Raw genomic sequence first — 15,325 nt, forward strand, 5'->3', positions numbered from 1 at the left:
CCCAAGCTGGGAATCGAACCTGGGACCCTGGAGCTGTGAAGCAACTGTGCTAACCAATGTGTTACCAAAAATGTTTAGGTGGAGTTACTGGGTTACGGGGATAGGGTGGAGGTGTGGGCTTAAGTAGGGTGCTCTTTCCAACGGCCGGTGCAGGCTCGATGGGCCGAATGGCCTCCTTCTGCACTGTAAATTCTATGATTCTGTAGGATTTTCTCTCTCAGTCTCCTCCGATGGGTCTGTCTGGTGGTATTTCCCTGATGTCAGCAATGCTGCTTCACAGTGCTAACCACTGTTTGTCTCTTGTATTTCACTACTGTGACAGGGCAGGGACCTGATTGAAGGGATTCAAACATGGGAGTTCTGGGAAAGATGGGCAAGGGTTTGGGAGGTGACAACAAGTTCAAAGAGTTTGGAGAGGAGAGGGAGGCTGAAGATGGGGCAGTAATTTGTAAGGATGGCAGGGTCAAGGTTTTGTTTTATTGAGGAGGGGGTGATGATGGCAGATTTGAAGGACAGAGGGACAGTACTTGAAGAGAGAGAAATGTTGACAATGTCCATGGACACAGGGTAGTTGGCTGATCAGTAGCTCAGTGGGAATAGGGTCGATGGAGCAGGAGCTGGGTCTCATGGACAAGATGAGCTCCGAGGGGGCATGAGGGGAGATGGGAGAGAAACTAGAGAAAGATGTGGGTTCAGGGCTCGGGAAAGGATGAAATTTAGAGACCGTTTGGTCCGGTGGGCTCGCGGAAGGGAGGGAAGCAGCAGAGGCAGCTGATCGGATTGACTCAATCTCAGTCACAAAGAAGCTCCTCACACTTCTTGTTGGAGGTGAGGATGGAAGAGAAAGGGGAGAGCGAGAGTACTTCAAAAGGAACTAACTTGTGTCAGAGATATTAGAAAGTTTCAACACACTCCGTATTTCACACAAATCTAATTTATTTGACTTTTAGCCAGAATATTAGCCCCTGTAAATGGGCTGGAGTTTGTAATCAGCAGAAAGAGACCCAAATGAACATGGTTCAGTCCTGAATGTGAGAAACAGCAAAACCCAATCGCAGTCGTTACTTGTGGCCTCGTTGGTGTCTCAGTAGGTGGGATGAAGTGGTGAATCCCTTCCCACACTTGGAGCAGGTGAATGGCCTCTCCCCAGTGTGGGTTCGCTGATGTACAGTGAGCTGAGATGATTGTGTGAACCCATTCCCGCAGTGAGAGCACCTAAACGGTCTCTCGTTAGTGTGAAGACGTTGATGTCGTGTCAGATTCCCAGAAGTTTTATAGTTATTCCCACAGTCTGGACATTGAAACGGTCTCTCATCAGTGTGAACTCGCTGGTGACTCAGCAGGAGAGATGAAATAGTAAATCCCTTCCCACACTCCGAGCAGGTGAATGGTTTCTCCCTGGAGTGAACTCGCTCGTGCTTCTGCAGGGTGGATAAATCACTGAATCCCTTCCCACACTTGGAGCAGGTGAATGGCGTCTCCCCGATGTGAATTTGCTGGTGTCTCAGCAGGTGGGAAGAAGTGGTGAATCCCTTCCCACAATCTGAGCAGTTGAACGGTCTCTCTCCAGTGTGAATTAGCCGGTGTGTGGACAGAGTGGATGATTGGGTGAATCTCTTCCCACACGTGGAGCAGGTGAACGGTCTCTCCCCAGTGTGAATTCGCTGGTGATTTTGCAGAGCCGATGAAACAATGAATCCCTTCCCACACTTGGAGCAGGTGAATGGTCTCTCCCCAGTGTGGCTACGTCGATGAGCTTCCAGCTTGGATGGGGAAGTGAATCCTTTCCCACAGTCTGCACATTTCCGCGGTTTTTCCTCAGTGTGACTGCATTTGTGGCCTGTGAGGCCTGATGATAGAGCGAATCCTCGTCCACACACACAAATCAAGTACGGTTTCTCCCCACTGTCAATGGTGCTTGTTCCTTCCATGTTCAAAATCCGCTGATATTCAGGATATGATCAATTGAGGACTCTGTCAGATCCTGATGTGATGCTTGGTTTGAGTTTCCGGACTTTGAAGCCTCCCCTTCGAACACCCTGTGAAGCTGATTGAAAACAGAAAATAGGGAGTGAGAGAGATCCCACGTAAACACAAAGGCAGGTAGTGAAATTGCTGAATGATTCTGGTCATTTGTGAGGCCGGCACTGGGAGAAAGTGACCCTGAAAACTGCTGGATTGTTATAAAAACCCAACTGGTCCCTTTGGGAAGAGAAAGAGGTTAAGAGGAATTTTGTCTATCTACAAGACATATTAAGCTCCTAGTTGGCAAAGCAAATTGGACCGTGAGCTTCATAAATTGAAATATTGAGACTGAAACTATGCTTCTGGTGGCAAAGTGGTTAGCACTGCTGCCTCACAGCACCAGGGTTCCGGGTTCAATTCGAGTCTCAGTGACTATGTCTGGAGTTTGCAATTTCTCCCCGTGTCTGCGCGGGTTTCCTCCCACAGTCCCAAGATGTGAAGGTTAGGTGGATTGGCGATGCTAAATTGCCCCTTGGTGTCCGAAGGTTAGTTAGGGTCACTGGGTTCCAGGGGCAAGGTGGAGGCGTGGGCTTAAGTTGAAGGAGGGTGCTCTTTGCAAGGGCCAGTGCAGACCGGATGGGCTGAAATGCCTCCTTCCGCACTGTAAATTCTATGAAGCTCGGGTCACAACACTTCAGGAAGGATGTGAAGTGGGCAGTATGTTGGTGCAGAAAGTTAGCCCTGCTGCCTCACGGCGCCGAGATCCCAGGTTTGATCCCAGCTCTGGGTCACTGTCCATGTGGAGTTTGCACGTTCTCCCTGTGTTTGTGTGGGTTTTGCACCACAACCCAAAGATGTGCAGGGTAGGTAGATTGGCCATGCTAAATTGCCCCTTAATTGGAAAAAAATGATTTGGATACTCTAAAATTTTTTAAAAAGGAATGATGTGAAGGTTCTTGGAGACGATGCAGATGAGATTTACCAGAATGGTTCCAGCAAAGGAGGTTGAGGGGAGATTTGATTCAGGGACACAAGATTGTTAAGATTTCATTCAGGTGGGCAAAGGAACTGTTTCCATTCACTGATCGTGCAAGCAGTCGGAACACAGATTGAAAGTTTTGGGTGAAACCTGGATTGAACTATATAAGATCCTGAGGGGTCTTGACAGGGTGGATGTGGAGAGGATGTTTCCTCCTGTGGGAGAATCTGGAACAAGGGCATCACTGTTGCAAAACAAGGGGTCACCCATTTCAGATGGAGATGTGGATTTTTTATTCTCTTGAGGGTTGTAAGAATTTGGAACTCGTGTCCTTAAAAGGCAGTCATGATGTGGAGATGACGGCGTTGGACTGGGGTGAGCACAGTAAGAAGTCTTGCAACAACAGGTTAAAGTCCATCAGGTTTGAAACAAACCTGTTGGACTTTAAACCTGGTGTTGTAAGACTTCTTAAAAGGCAGTGGGAGTAGAGTCCTTGAATATGTTTAAGGCAGAGCTGGATAGATTCTTGATGGGCAAGGGGGTGAAAGGTTATCGGGGTCGGCAGGAATGTGGAGTTGAAATGAAAAAAAATGAAATGAAAATCACTTATCGTCACAAGGCGGCTTCAATGAAGTTACTGTGAAAAGCCCCTAATTGCCACATTCCGACGCCTGTTCGGGGAGGCTGGTACGGGAATCGAACCGTGCTGCTGGCCTACCTTGGTCTGCTTTCAAAGCCAGCGATTTAGCCCTGTGCTAAACAGCCCCTCAGTTGAGGTTAGAATGGTGAGGTTAAAATGAGATCAGCCGCAATCTTATTGAATGCTGATCAGGCTGGATGGGCCGAGTGGCCTGATCCTAGTTTGTGTACAAAAGGAAAAGGAACAGGAGATGTATGTTTTTACACTGCAAGCGGCAATGACCTGAAACTTGCTGCCTATGAGGGAGTTTGAAAATGGACACAATGAATCATTTGATTTGAAAAGGAAATTGGATTTGAGGGAAATAAACCTGCAAGGATATAGGGAACAGGAGAATGGGACTGACTGGATTGCTCCAGAGAGCTAGCATGGATTCAATGGGCCGAATGCCATTCTCTGTGCCATCATGTTTCTGACTCGTTTGTGTAACTTAACCCTGAAGGGTACAGATATCATTCAGGTAAATCTGTGCTACACTCCCTCCAAGGCCATTCTATCCTTCCTCAGGTTTGTTGCCCAGAACTGAACACAGTTCTCCAGGTTTGGTCTAACCAGGGTTTGAGAATCTCGGGGCTTTTCCAGTCACACTGAGACCTGAAATCTTCCCTCACAGACAGAACAGACAAACCTTTTACCTTCCACACCCAGATGCTGCTGAAATTCAGTTTCAAATGAATCGAGTGACTCTGTCAGATCGCGATGTGACGTTTGGTTTGAGTTTCCCGTCTGTTAAACCTCCTCTTCCAGTATCCTGTAAATTTACAGAAACCTCACTGTCAGTTTAGGATAGAAATTCAGAACATTCTCTCCTTGCCAACTTTGATTAAATGTATTCCTGGAGGTTTGATCACATGACCTGCCCCCATCCTCCAGCCATTAATCGGTCAACACATCCATCCTTGTGACACACTGCCTTCCTCAGCCAATTGGGAAGCAAAAGGGCTCATTACCTTACAGGACAGTGATTGACTGTCAGTCAAACAACCTTTATCCCATTTTCAATATTTTTATATCTGCTTAAGAGAAATGTTAAAAGAAAATTACAAAAAAAATCTTCTTTACTGTCCTAATCATTTCCCAGCCACACAGGCATGAATCTCACCAAGGCAGAAAGTAAAATTTTGAATTCATTGAAAGTCCAGTGGTGACCATGAAACCATTCTTGGTTGTTGCAAAGAGCCACCTAGTTCGCTGATGTCCTACAGTGAAGGAAATCTTCGATCCTTACCTGGTCTGGCCTACATGTGATTCCAGATCCACAGTCAGCTGGTTGACCCTTAAAATGCTCTCGGAGATGCACTCAGTTCAAGGGCAATTAGGGATGGGCAGTGAATGCTGGCCCAGCCAGCGACACCCACACCCCGGGAATGAATAGAAAAGAAAATCTGCCGTCCTTACCTGGTCTGGCCGACACGATTCCAAATCACAGCAATGTGGTTGACTCATTAAATGCCCTCCAAGATGGCCGAGCCAGCCACTCGGTTTGAGGGCAATTAGGGATGGACAATAAATGTTGGCCCAGCCAGTGACTCCCACAAATGAATAAAATGAAATCCTGGAGACTCCAGTCAGTCAATCCGGGAGAGTTGGCAACCGGTCCAGGCTCGCAGTACGGCACCTTGTCCTGTGTAAAGGTGGCAGCCGGTAACCAGGGCCTGTCACCGCTCAGCTCTCACTCTGTTCAGTGCCCGTTAAGACCGCACCGTTAACATTTTACTCGGGAGTTGAAGCCTCCTCAGGGTTTTTCTGAAGCCTCCCCAGGTCACTCCGCAGCTTCTATTGCTTCCCGGCTACCCACCGGCTCCATTTCTTTGCACACATGAAGTGTGTGAGTGATCTCCCTCTGAACTGCACATTAGATTAATTAATGACTAACTCATATTTATTCTTATCCAGTGGAAACATCTTCCACTTGTCTATCATATCAAACATTTTCATAATCTTGGGCAGCACGGTAGCATGGTGGTTAGCATAAATGCTTCACAGCTCCAGGGTCCCAGATTCGGTTCCCGGCTGGGTCACTGTCTGTGCAGAGTCTGCACGTCCTCCCCGTGTGTGCGTGGGTTTCCTCCGGGTGCTCCAGTTTCCTCCCACAGTCCAAAGATGTGCAGGTTAGGTGGATTGGCCATGCTAAATTGCCCGTAGTGTCCTAAAAAAAGTAAGGGGGGGGGTTGTTGGGTTACGGGTACAGGGTGGATACGTGGGTTTGAGTAGGGTGATCATGGCTCGGCACAACATCGAGGGCTGAAGGGCCTGTTCTGTGCTGTACTGTTCTATGTTCTATTAGGTCATCCTTCATTCCCTTTCCAAAGAAAAGGTGATGCCCTGTCCAATCTTTCTTGCTGGGTATAACCTGCCAGTTCAGGCATAATTCAAATATCTTTTCCTGCATTTTCTCCAGTCCTTCGAGATCTATTTTACAATATGGAGACTTTAACTAATCTGAGCAGCAAACTCACCGTTGTCCACAAATGCCTGTATGTTGCAGCATTTTAGTAATTTTACTGTTAGCAGAATGTAAGATGGGATAGAACAAGATCCAACGAGCCAGTCTGTAACACCGCAGAGCATCTACAAACTTGCCTCTTCCACTTACTGCTAAACTCTTAACCTGTCAGCTGTGGCATCAAGAATAATGTGTCAGAGAAAGACTGGATTTCAGCTCGGTGACACTGGGCCAGACTAAATTAGTTCACAGGATTGTTGAGCTAATGTATCCATATCATAAAATGGATCTGGAAGGACTGGGGAAGATACAGGAATTGTACCAGAATGATGCCTGAACGGGCAGGTTACCGCCAGCAAGAAATGCAGTGGCTCGAGGAGTCATCTGGGCTCCCCCCGCTTCCATTTCATGTGTTCTTATGAACATCACTGTAAACCATTTCCATGCAGACACAACAGATGCAACAACCACCAGTTCATCGCCATCCTTCCCATATTCCAGGATTCCAAACACACTTTCCAGGTGACAGTGATTTACTTGTACTTCTTGCCATCCAGTGTTGTGTATTCACTGCTCACGATTTGGTCTTCCCTGCACTGAGGAGATTAAATCTGGATTGAGTGACTGTGGAACATCACCATTCAGTCTGCAAACATAATCCTGAGCTTCTGATCATTTTAACATTTTAATTCCCTGCCCCACTCCCACTCTGTCCACAGCCTCCTGCACTGCCCTGAATCACTGTCCGTGTAGAGTTTGCACATTTTCCCCATGTCTGCGTGGATTTCAACCCCACAACACAAAATTGTGCACGTTAGGCGGATTGGCCATGTTAAATGGCCCCTTAATTTGGAAAAAAAATAATCGGGGACTCTAAATTTATACAAATAAAAGATAAATTGCCTGATCAAGGATGAGGTTCTGTTTCTCAAGTTTTCTTTGAGCTTTATTGGAGCAGTACTCTAAATTTATATGGAAAAAATACTTTTCACTGTACCTCACTGAGCCTTCTTCAAAATTCTTCATTCATGGGAGGTGGGCGTCACTGGCTGGACCAGCATTTACTGCTCATTCCAATTACCCTTGAACTGCGTGTCTTGTGAGGCTATTTCAGAGGGCACGTTCAAATCAACCACAACATTGCTGTGGATCTGGAGTAATGGGTAGGCCAGGCCACGTAAGGAGAGCAGATTTCCTGAAGGACCCGACGGGTTTTTACAACAATCGACAAAGTCACCGTTAGACTTATACTTTGAGACTTTTATTCAATTTAAATATCTGTCATAGGCAGATTCGATCCCAGATCCCCAGAGCATTAACCTGGGTCTCTGGATTACTCGCCCAGTAACAATACCATTACTCTCCTGCCTGGCCCACACAGTCTTGGCAGAATATGATGTCCAGTAACTTCACAAAATTACAAAGTAATTTACTTTTTCAATCAAATTCTGATAGCTCTGCAAACATTTTGGTCGAAGGTGTTATTTTTAAAAATAAAGATCTAGCCTTTGCAATATAATTACCGAATACACCAATTCACTAATGATAATTAATGTTCACCACTGAATAATCATAAATGTGATTATTGTTTTGTGGTATGAAATCAATACATGGTTAATATAGAAAAGGTACAGAAGGTGAAATGGCTGCAGGAAGCCACGTGTTAGAGGTATAAAAGGGCTTCCTTGACCTTGTTACCAATGACAGTGAGTACACTATGAAAATAACAATTTTAAAACTAAATGTGATTACACAAGCGTACTTACAGCTTCTTACATTACATCAGTGAATATGTTTCAAAAGTACTTCATTGGCTTTAAAAGACTTCAGAAGGTCCAGTGGCAGTGCAAGGTTTTATAGAAATGTACATTTATTCAAGTAGCCCGCAAACTAGGATATACCCCTGTCTCTGTAAGACTTAATTACCTGCAAATGCTCGCATTCAAAGCATTGTTTCCATCTTTGACTATGTCTATATATGTTTCCAGAACATACCTCTTCATTCACCTGAGGAAAGAGCAGTGCTCCGAAAGCTAGTGATTTGAAGCTGTTGGACTTTAACCTGGTGTTGTAAGACTTCTATCCTGACAAGTGTGAGGTTGTCCATTTTGGAAGGAGAAATATGAATGCGGAATACAGGGTTAACGGAAGGGTTCTTGGCACTGTGGAGGAGCAGAGAGATCTTGGGGTCTATGTTCATAGATCTTTGAAAGTTGCCACTCAAGTAGATGGAGCTGTGAAGAAGGCCTATGGTGTGCTGGCGTTCATTAGCAGAGGGATTGAATTTAAGAGCCGTGAGGTGATGATGCAGCTGTACAAAACCTTGGTATGGCCACATTTGGAGTGTTATGTGCAGTTCTGGTCACCTCATTTTACGAGGGACGTGGAAGCTTTGGAAAAGGTGCAAAGGAGATTTACCAGGATGTTGCCTGGAATGGAGAGTAGGTCTTATGAGGAAAGATTGAGGGTGCTAGGCTTTTTCTCATTAGAACGGAGAAAGATGAGGGATGACTTGATCGAGGTTTATAAGATGATCAGGGGAAGAGATAGAGTAGACAGTCAGAGACTTTTTCCCCAGGTGGAACAAACCATTACAAGGGGACATAAATTTAAGGCGAATGGTGGAAAATATAGGGGGGATGTCAGAGGTAGGTTCTTTACCCAGAGAGTAGTGGGGGCATGGAATGCACTGCCTGTGGAAGTAGTTGAGTCGGAAACATTAGGGACCTTCAAGCGGCTATTGGATAGGTACATGGATTATGGTAGAATAATGAAGTGTAGAATAATGAGATGTAGATTAATTTGTTCTTAAGGGCAGCACGGTAGCATTGTGGATAGCACAATTGCTTCACAGATCTAGGGTCCCAGGTTCGATTCCTGGCTTGGTTCACTGTCTGTGCGGAGTCTGCACATTCTCCCCATGCGTGGGTTCCCTCCGGGTGCTCCGATTTCCTCCCACAGTCCAAAGATGTGCAGGTTCAGTGGATTGGCCATGATAAATTGCCCTTAAGTGTCAAAAATTGCCCTTAGTGTTGGGTGTGGTTACTGGGTTATGGGGTTGGGTGGAGGTGTTGACCTCGGGTAGGGTGCTCTTTCCAAGAGCCGGTGCAGACTCGATGGGCCGAGTGGCCTCCTTCTGCACTGTAGATTCTATGATAATCTAGGACAAAGGTTGGGCACAGCATCGTGGGCGAAGGGCCTATTCTGTGCTGTATTTTTCTATGTTCTATCTGTTGGATGAAGCTGATGGGTTTGCTCCAACTCAGGGGGCGGTGCTGGAGGACTGACCGGGAGCGGCTGGTCCTCCAGCCAATCAGAAGGAATGGGAGGCGGAGCAAAGCCGGTACTCTCGCTCCGTACGCATGCGCCCGGCCACCCGGGCCTATCTCGGTGAAAAGCCCGAGCACCTTTTGCCGGTTCAACTGCCATATCCGAGATTCGTATTCGGCGCCTACACGGAGTGTTTATGAATCCTCCCGTCCCATCCGCCGGCTGCATCACTCCCTGATGACTCACCGAGCGGGATCTCACCAGGGATCTCCAGCCACCGCCTGAATCCTGAACTGTCCTCGGCACAGCGCATGCTCCACCTCACGTGGGAGACCGGGCTCAGACCCCGCCTCTCATTCACTCCGATTGGTTGGAGGACCCGCTGCAACCACTCGGTCCTCCAGGCCCATCCCTGTCTTCCTATTGGATCAGAGCTGCCGTCAATCATTCCCATGGCATTGTGAGCTGGGGCATCCGGGAGGTTTCACTGAAGCTGTTTTGGGGCTTCACTACTTTAGTTTATGTCTGATGTCGATGTTCGTTTTTAAAAAAAATTATTTTGTGAGTTTTGAGACCTGCACATTTATGTTCATGTGCAGGATTAAACCAGCATCTGCCTTAGCATGATGCTGGGTGTGAAAAGAACTAAGCAAAAGAAAATAAAGTAAATAATGGATAAAACAAAAGAAGGGAATGCTGCTAAAACAACGAGTGGAGCACAACCCAAATAGAACAAGAAAGGGAACAGAAACTTATCTAAAACCCGTCAAATTAGAGTCTGAAAATCGGGGTAGATAAAGCAATCCAACCCCTGCGGCGCCCACCGAGCCCGGGAATCTTCCAGTGTGCCCGTGGACACCGCATGCTCCCTCTCCAGGGACAGCCGGCCGCGAACAAGGCCGCGGAAGACGGGCAGACAGTCGGGCTGGACGACCCCTTGCTCGCCCTGGACCGATAAATGGCTAGTTTGGCCAGGCCCAGGAGCAGGTTCACAAGGACGTCCTCCGCCTTCCCTGCCCCTCGCCGCACCGGATGTCCATAGATCAGGAGCGTGGGGCTCAAGTGCAAATAAAACCTCAACAACAACGTCAAGAAATCAAAGAGGGGGTGCAGCCTGGGACAGACAACATAAACGTGCTCCGCGGTCTCCACCAGGCCGCAAAAGGAGCAGGTCTCTGGCAGAGCCGCGAAGTGGCAGTTTTCACTGAAACCCGGTGGAGACTCCAAACCCCAATAAGAAGTTTCCGGGCCCGGGTTTGCATCGAGCGGGGGGACAGCTGCGGCCTGCTCCCGGTGACAGGCCTGAGTTAACGGCCGCCGTCTTTATAGAGGCTGCAAACCCGCAGGGGGCAAAACATCAGAGATAGAGTTTGTTGTGAAACCAATGGGATATTGTAAAACAGGTTAGGGTTAGAGTCAACAACAACAACTTCTATTTATATAACACCTTCAACATCATAAATCAGCCCAGTCAACTTCACAGGAACATCATAAAACAAAGTGAGACACCCAGACACAAAAGGAGATATTAGGACAGGTGACCTAAAACTTGGTCAAAGAGGTGAGTTTTCCAGAGTCTGAAAGGAGGTAAATGAGGTGGAGACGGGGAGGTTTAGGGAGGGAGTTCAGTGCTTGGGGCCGAGGGAACTGAAAACCGTGGCGGAGTAATTAGAATCGGGGGTGTGTAAGAGTCCAGGATCAGAACTGTGCAGATATCTCAGGAGGTTGTGGAGCTGGAGGAGATGACAGACACAAGGGAGAGACGAGGCCATGGAGGGATTTGAAAACAAGGGTGAGAATTGACTGGGAGCGAATGCAAGTCTCGGAGAACAGGGATCATAGGGGAAAGGAACTTGCTGTGAATTAAGACATGGGTAGCAGACTTTTGGATGGCTTTAAGTTTACAGAGGTAGAATGTGGGAGAGCAGCCAGGTATGTAATGGAATTGTCGAATCTGGAGGTTACAATGGTAAATTGCCGTATTATCTAAAAGGTTAGGGGGGGTTAAGGGGATAGGTGGAGGTGTGGGCTTAGTTTGGGTGCTCTTTCCAAGAGCCAGTGCTGATTAGATGGGCCGAATGGCCTCCTGCACTGTAAATTCTATGAGGTCAGAAGCTCATATTGGATCAAGTATGAAACCAAATTTACAAAGAGGTTGGCTAAGTCTCAGACTGTTGCCAGGGAGAGGGATGGAGTCGGTATGTCAGGAATGGAGTTTGGAGCAGGGACCAGACAGTGGATTCAGTCTTCTCCATATTTGATTGAAGTTATTTAGTCAGTTGGAAGAGAACCAGAATGGACCCTGAGTCTGATATCCGGTATAACTTAGTTCGAGCGGGCGAGGAAGAACAAAGGAAACCCTGGAAGATTTGGAGAAATGACCTTCGCGATTGTTCATCAAATCTCCACACAGTCAGTTCTGGACACAAGGTTCACCTCTGTTATTCTGTCTGCTCTGTCAGGGTGATTCAGATTAATGTCTGTCACGAGTCATGAATGAAGTGACTTATGAAGAATATTCTTACCTCTAATTATATAACTTTGGTAAAAGGATACAGAAATAATGATCTAATACTTTATTTAGATTTTAGCCCCAGGGAGGAGGGACAGTGTGTGGGACGGGGATTTACAGCTTTGGGGAAAGAAGAGAGACTAAAATATTCCGCAGAAACTGGAATTAACTGTTCATAATTTCTATCCCGTACTGATAGGGTGGAGGTGTGTGCTTGAGAAGGGTGCTCTGTTCAAGGGCCAGTGCAGACTCGATGTGCCGAATGGCCTGTTCTGCACTGTAAATTCAATGATTGTGGAAGTTGGATGTTAAACAGTTTCGTGAGAATTGGGTCAAAGGAGCAAAGGGTAAGTCTCACAAGATGAGCACTGAGAGAGCAGGATGGGAGACAACAGGTAAAGAGGGGAAAGATGTGAGTTCAGGATTTGGACAAGAAAGTCTTTGAGGCAGTTATTCTGAGTGGTGTAGTGGAAGAGGAGCTGTAGAATCAGCTGATTGGATTATTTCAATGGGTGGGGTTTTCAAATCCCTTGCTGCTGACTGGATCTTCCAGTCCCACAGGTTGCTCAGTCCGCTGTTCCGGTTCATTGGTTGTCTCATTCGGTTCGCTGTAGGCCTTTTGGGGCCTGTGGAAGAACTCCCAGTGCCTCATTCGCCTGATGAAATTGCTGGAGCGGAGAAACTATGACATCTTCTTTGCAGCCTTCAACGCATCATCGATGAAGACGAACATCTTGCCAAGACCATCAACACTGTTTGCCTCCAAACAACCGCACAACCTCAGACCATTGATTGCAGCAAACTACCCAGCATTCAGGAGAACAGCGATCCTGACACCACACAACCCAGCCATGGCAACCTCTGCAAGACGTGCCAGATCATTAACATGGGTACCAACATTACACGTGAGAACACGTGTAATGGTGCGACTCGGCCAACGTTATATACTTCATACTCTGCAGCAAAGGAAGTTCAGAGGAGCGGTACATTGGCGAGGCCATACAGATACTGCGACAACGGACGAACGGACATCATGCAACAATTGCCAGGCAGGAATGTTCCCTTCCAGTCAGCGAACACTTCAGCAGTCAAGGGCATTCAGCCTCTGATCTTTGGGTAAGCGTTTGGCCTTCAGGACGTGTCAGAACGCAGAATGGCCGAGCAGAAACTGATAGCCAAGTTCCGCACACATGAGTACGGCCTAAACTGGGACCCTGGATTCTTGTCACATTACATGTGCTTGTGAAATCTTGCCAACTGTCCTGGCTTGAGACAATTCACACCTCTTTAACCTGTGATTATCCCTCTCTCTAGTCGCACTGTATGCACCTGTAAAGACAATTACCTGCAAAGACTCGCATTCAAAGTACCATTTTGCATCATTGAATTTTTCTACATATCTGTTTGTGGAACCCACATCTTCATTCACCTGAGGAAGGAGCTGCACTCCGAAAGCTAGTGATTCTAAACAAACCTGTTGGACTTTAACCTGGCGTTTTAAGACTTCTTACTGTGCTCACCTCAGTCCAACGCCAGCATCTCCACATCATAAATGAGAAGTATTTAATGCTTCTGCTAGTTTTGAACCAGACACCTTTTGCGCGTTAGGTGAATGTGATAACCTCCATGCTACAGAAACAGTTGGAAGCACAGTACCAACGGACCTGTGCAACATTCAACTGCACAGTCTTGCTGCAGCTTTCAATGGTTCAGCTGGGAGGCCAGGTCACTTATTACATGAAGACAGCTGTTCCTTTAAAACAGATGTCTCAATTTGTAAGACCATAAGATAGAGAACTTATAATGAACTTTAGCATTTGTTCAGTGAATATCTAATGGAATAGTGCTCTGTTCAATCATTAATGCATCATTCTTATCTTCCTACAGAAAATTTCCACCAATGTTACTCAACATTTGTTTCATTATTTAATGTTGAACATCAGCATATTTACTTGTTATATATGACTTCATTTTGAATTGAATAGCTCTCGAGTCTTCACCCTGAATAACTCTGAAATATACACCATTGAATTGCAAACATGACTGACCAAGAAAAGAAACCTTTTCACTGGGTAACAGAAATCCCATGAATCTTTGTTCAGTTTGACCACAGACAGCTTTCAAACAAAGTCAAATATAATTAAATGAAAGTGAATTGAGAATTATGTGTTGCTTATCTTTGACCCCTCTGTGTTTTGGTGTGAAACGATTTGCAGCCTAAATACCGTTCATGTATAAGAAAGAAGGGGTGACAGCAAACCCGCACTGAGCCTGGATTTCCTCATCTCCCTGAGTGGCTTTTCCTGTTTCTCCATCATTGAGGCCAAAACTTTCAAAAATGTGGTTCAGTTAAATCTCTAACATTTCCTCTAGTTCAGTTACAGTATTGTTTGTGTCTGTCTATATGAGCTGTCTAGATATGTTTCGGATGGTGATTAAAATCTTAATCTACGCCTACAAAGCCACTAAATTCTTTTGTGAACTGAGCAAACTGCCAAGATCCGCACTTTGTTTTTTCATGAAGGAACGATCTGTCTGGACTGTATGCAGAACAATACTTTTCACTGTACCTCGGTACACGTGACAATAAATCAAATCCAATCAAAGAGACAGTTTCTTACTTGTCTTCAAATTGAAAAGTCTTCTTAAAAATTATTCATGGGAGGTGGGGGTCACTGGCTGGACCAGCATTTACTGCTCATTCCAATTGCCCTTGAACTGCGTGTCTTGTGAGGCTATTTCAGAGGGCACTTACAAATCAACCACAACATTGCTGTGGATTTGGAGTCACGTGTTGGCCAGGACACGTAAGGAGAGCAGATTTCCAAAAGGACATTTATGAACCAGATGTGTTTTCACAACAATCAAGAGTGTTATCTAGACTTCTAATACGAGACTGTTATTCAATTTCAATATCTGTCACAGGCAGATTCGATCCCAGATCCACAGAGCATTAACCTGGGTCTCTGGATTACTCGCCCAGTAACAATACCATTACACCAATGCCTAGCCAACATATTCTTGGCAGAATATTTTTTTTTTTTAATTTAGATTACCCAATTATTTTTTCCAATGAAGGGGAAATTTAGCGTAGCCAATCCACCTACTCAGCACATTTTCTTGGGTTGTGGGGGCGAAACCCACGCAAACACGGGGAGAATGTGCAAACTCCACACGGACAGTGACCCAGAGCCGGGATTCGAACCTGGGACCTCAGCGCCGTGAGGCAGCTGTGCTAACCACTAGGCCACCGTGCTGCCCTATTCTTGGCAGAATATGATGTCTCGTGTTGTGTTCTGTGATCTTGTCTTGCAATGATTTTACAGAACCGCTGGTGAATTAGCCAGAACGATGATTTCTTCATGTACACGTGGTAAGGTAATGATCAGAATGCTGTAAAGACTAAGTTATCACAGAGTTACATTAGACTCTCTTGGAACTACCCTTATGTTG

At 46.2% G+C, this 15,325-nt stretch overlaps 1 pseudogene; it reads right to left on the minus strand.

Moving 5' to 3' along the window:
* Positions 1-918: 918 nt before the first annotated feature.
* The window catches only part of LOC119951639, a 63,821-nt pseudogene continuing 49,414 nt past the window's right edge, over positions 919-15,325 (minus strand).

This window comes from Scyliorhinus canicula, chromosome 17 (assembly GCF_902713615.1).
Source record: "Scyliorhinus canicula chromosome 17, sScyCan1.1, whole genome shotgun sequence".
Taxonomy (NCBI): Eukaryota; Metazoa; Chordata; class Chondrichthyes; order Carcharhiniformes; family Scyliorhinidae; genus Scyliorhinus; species Scyliorhinus canicula.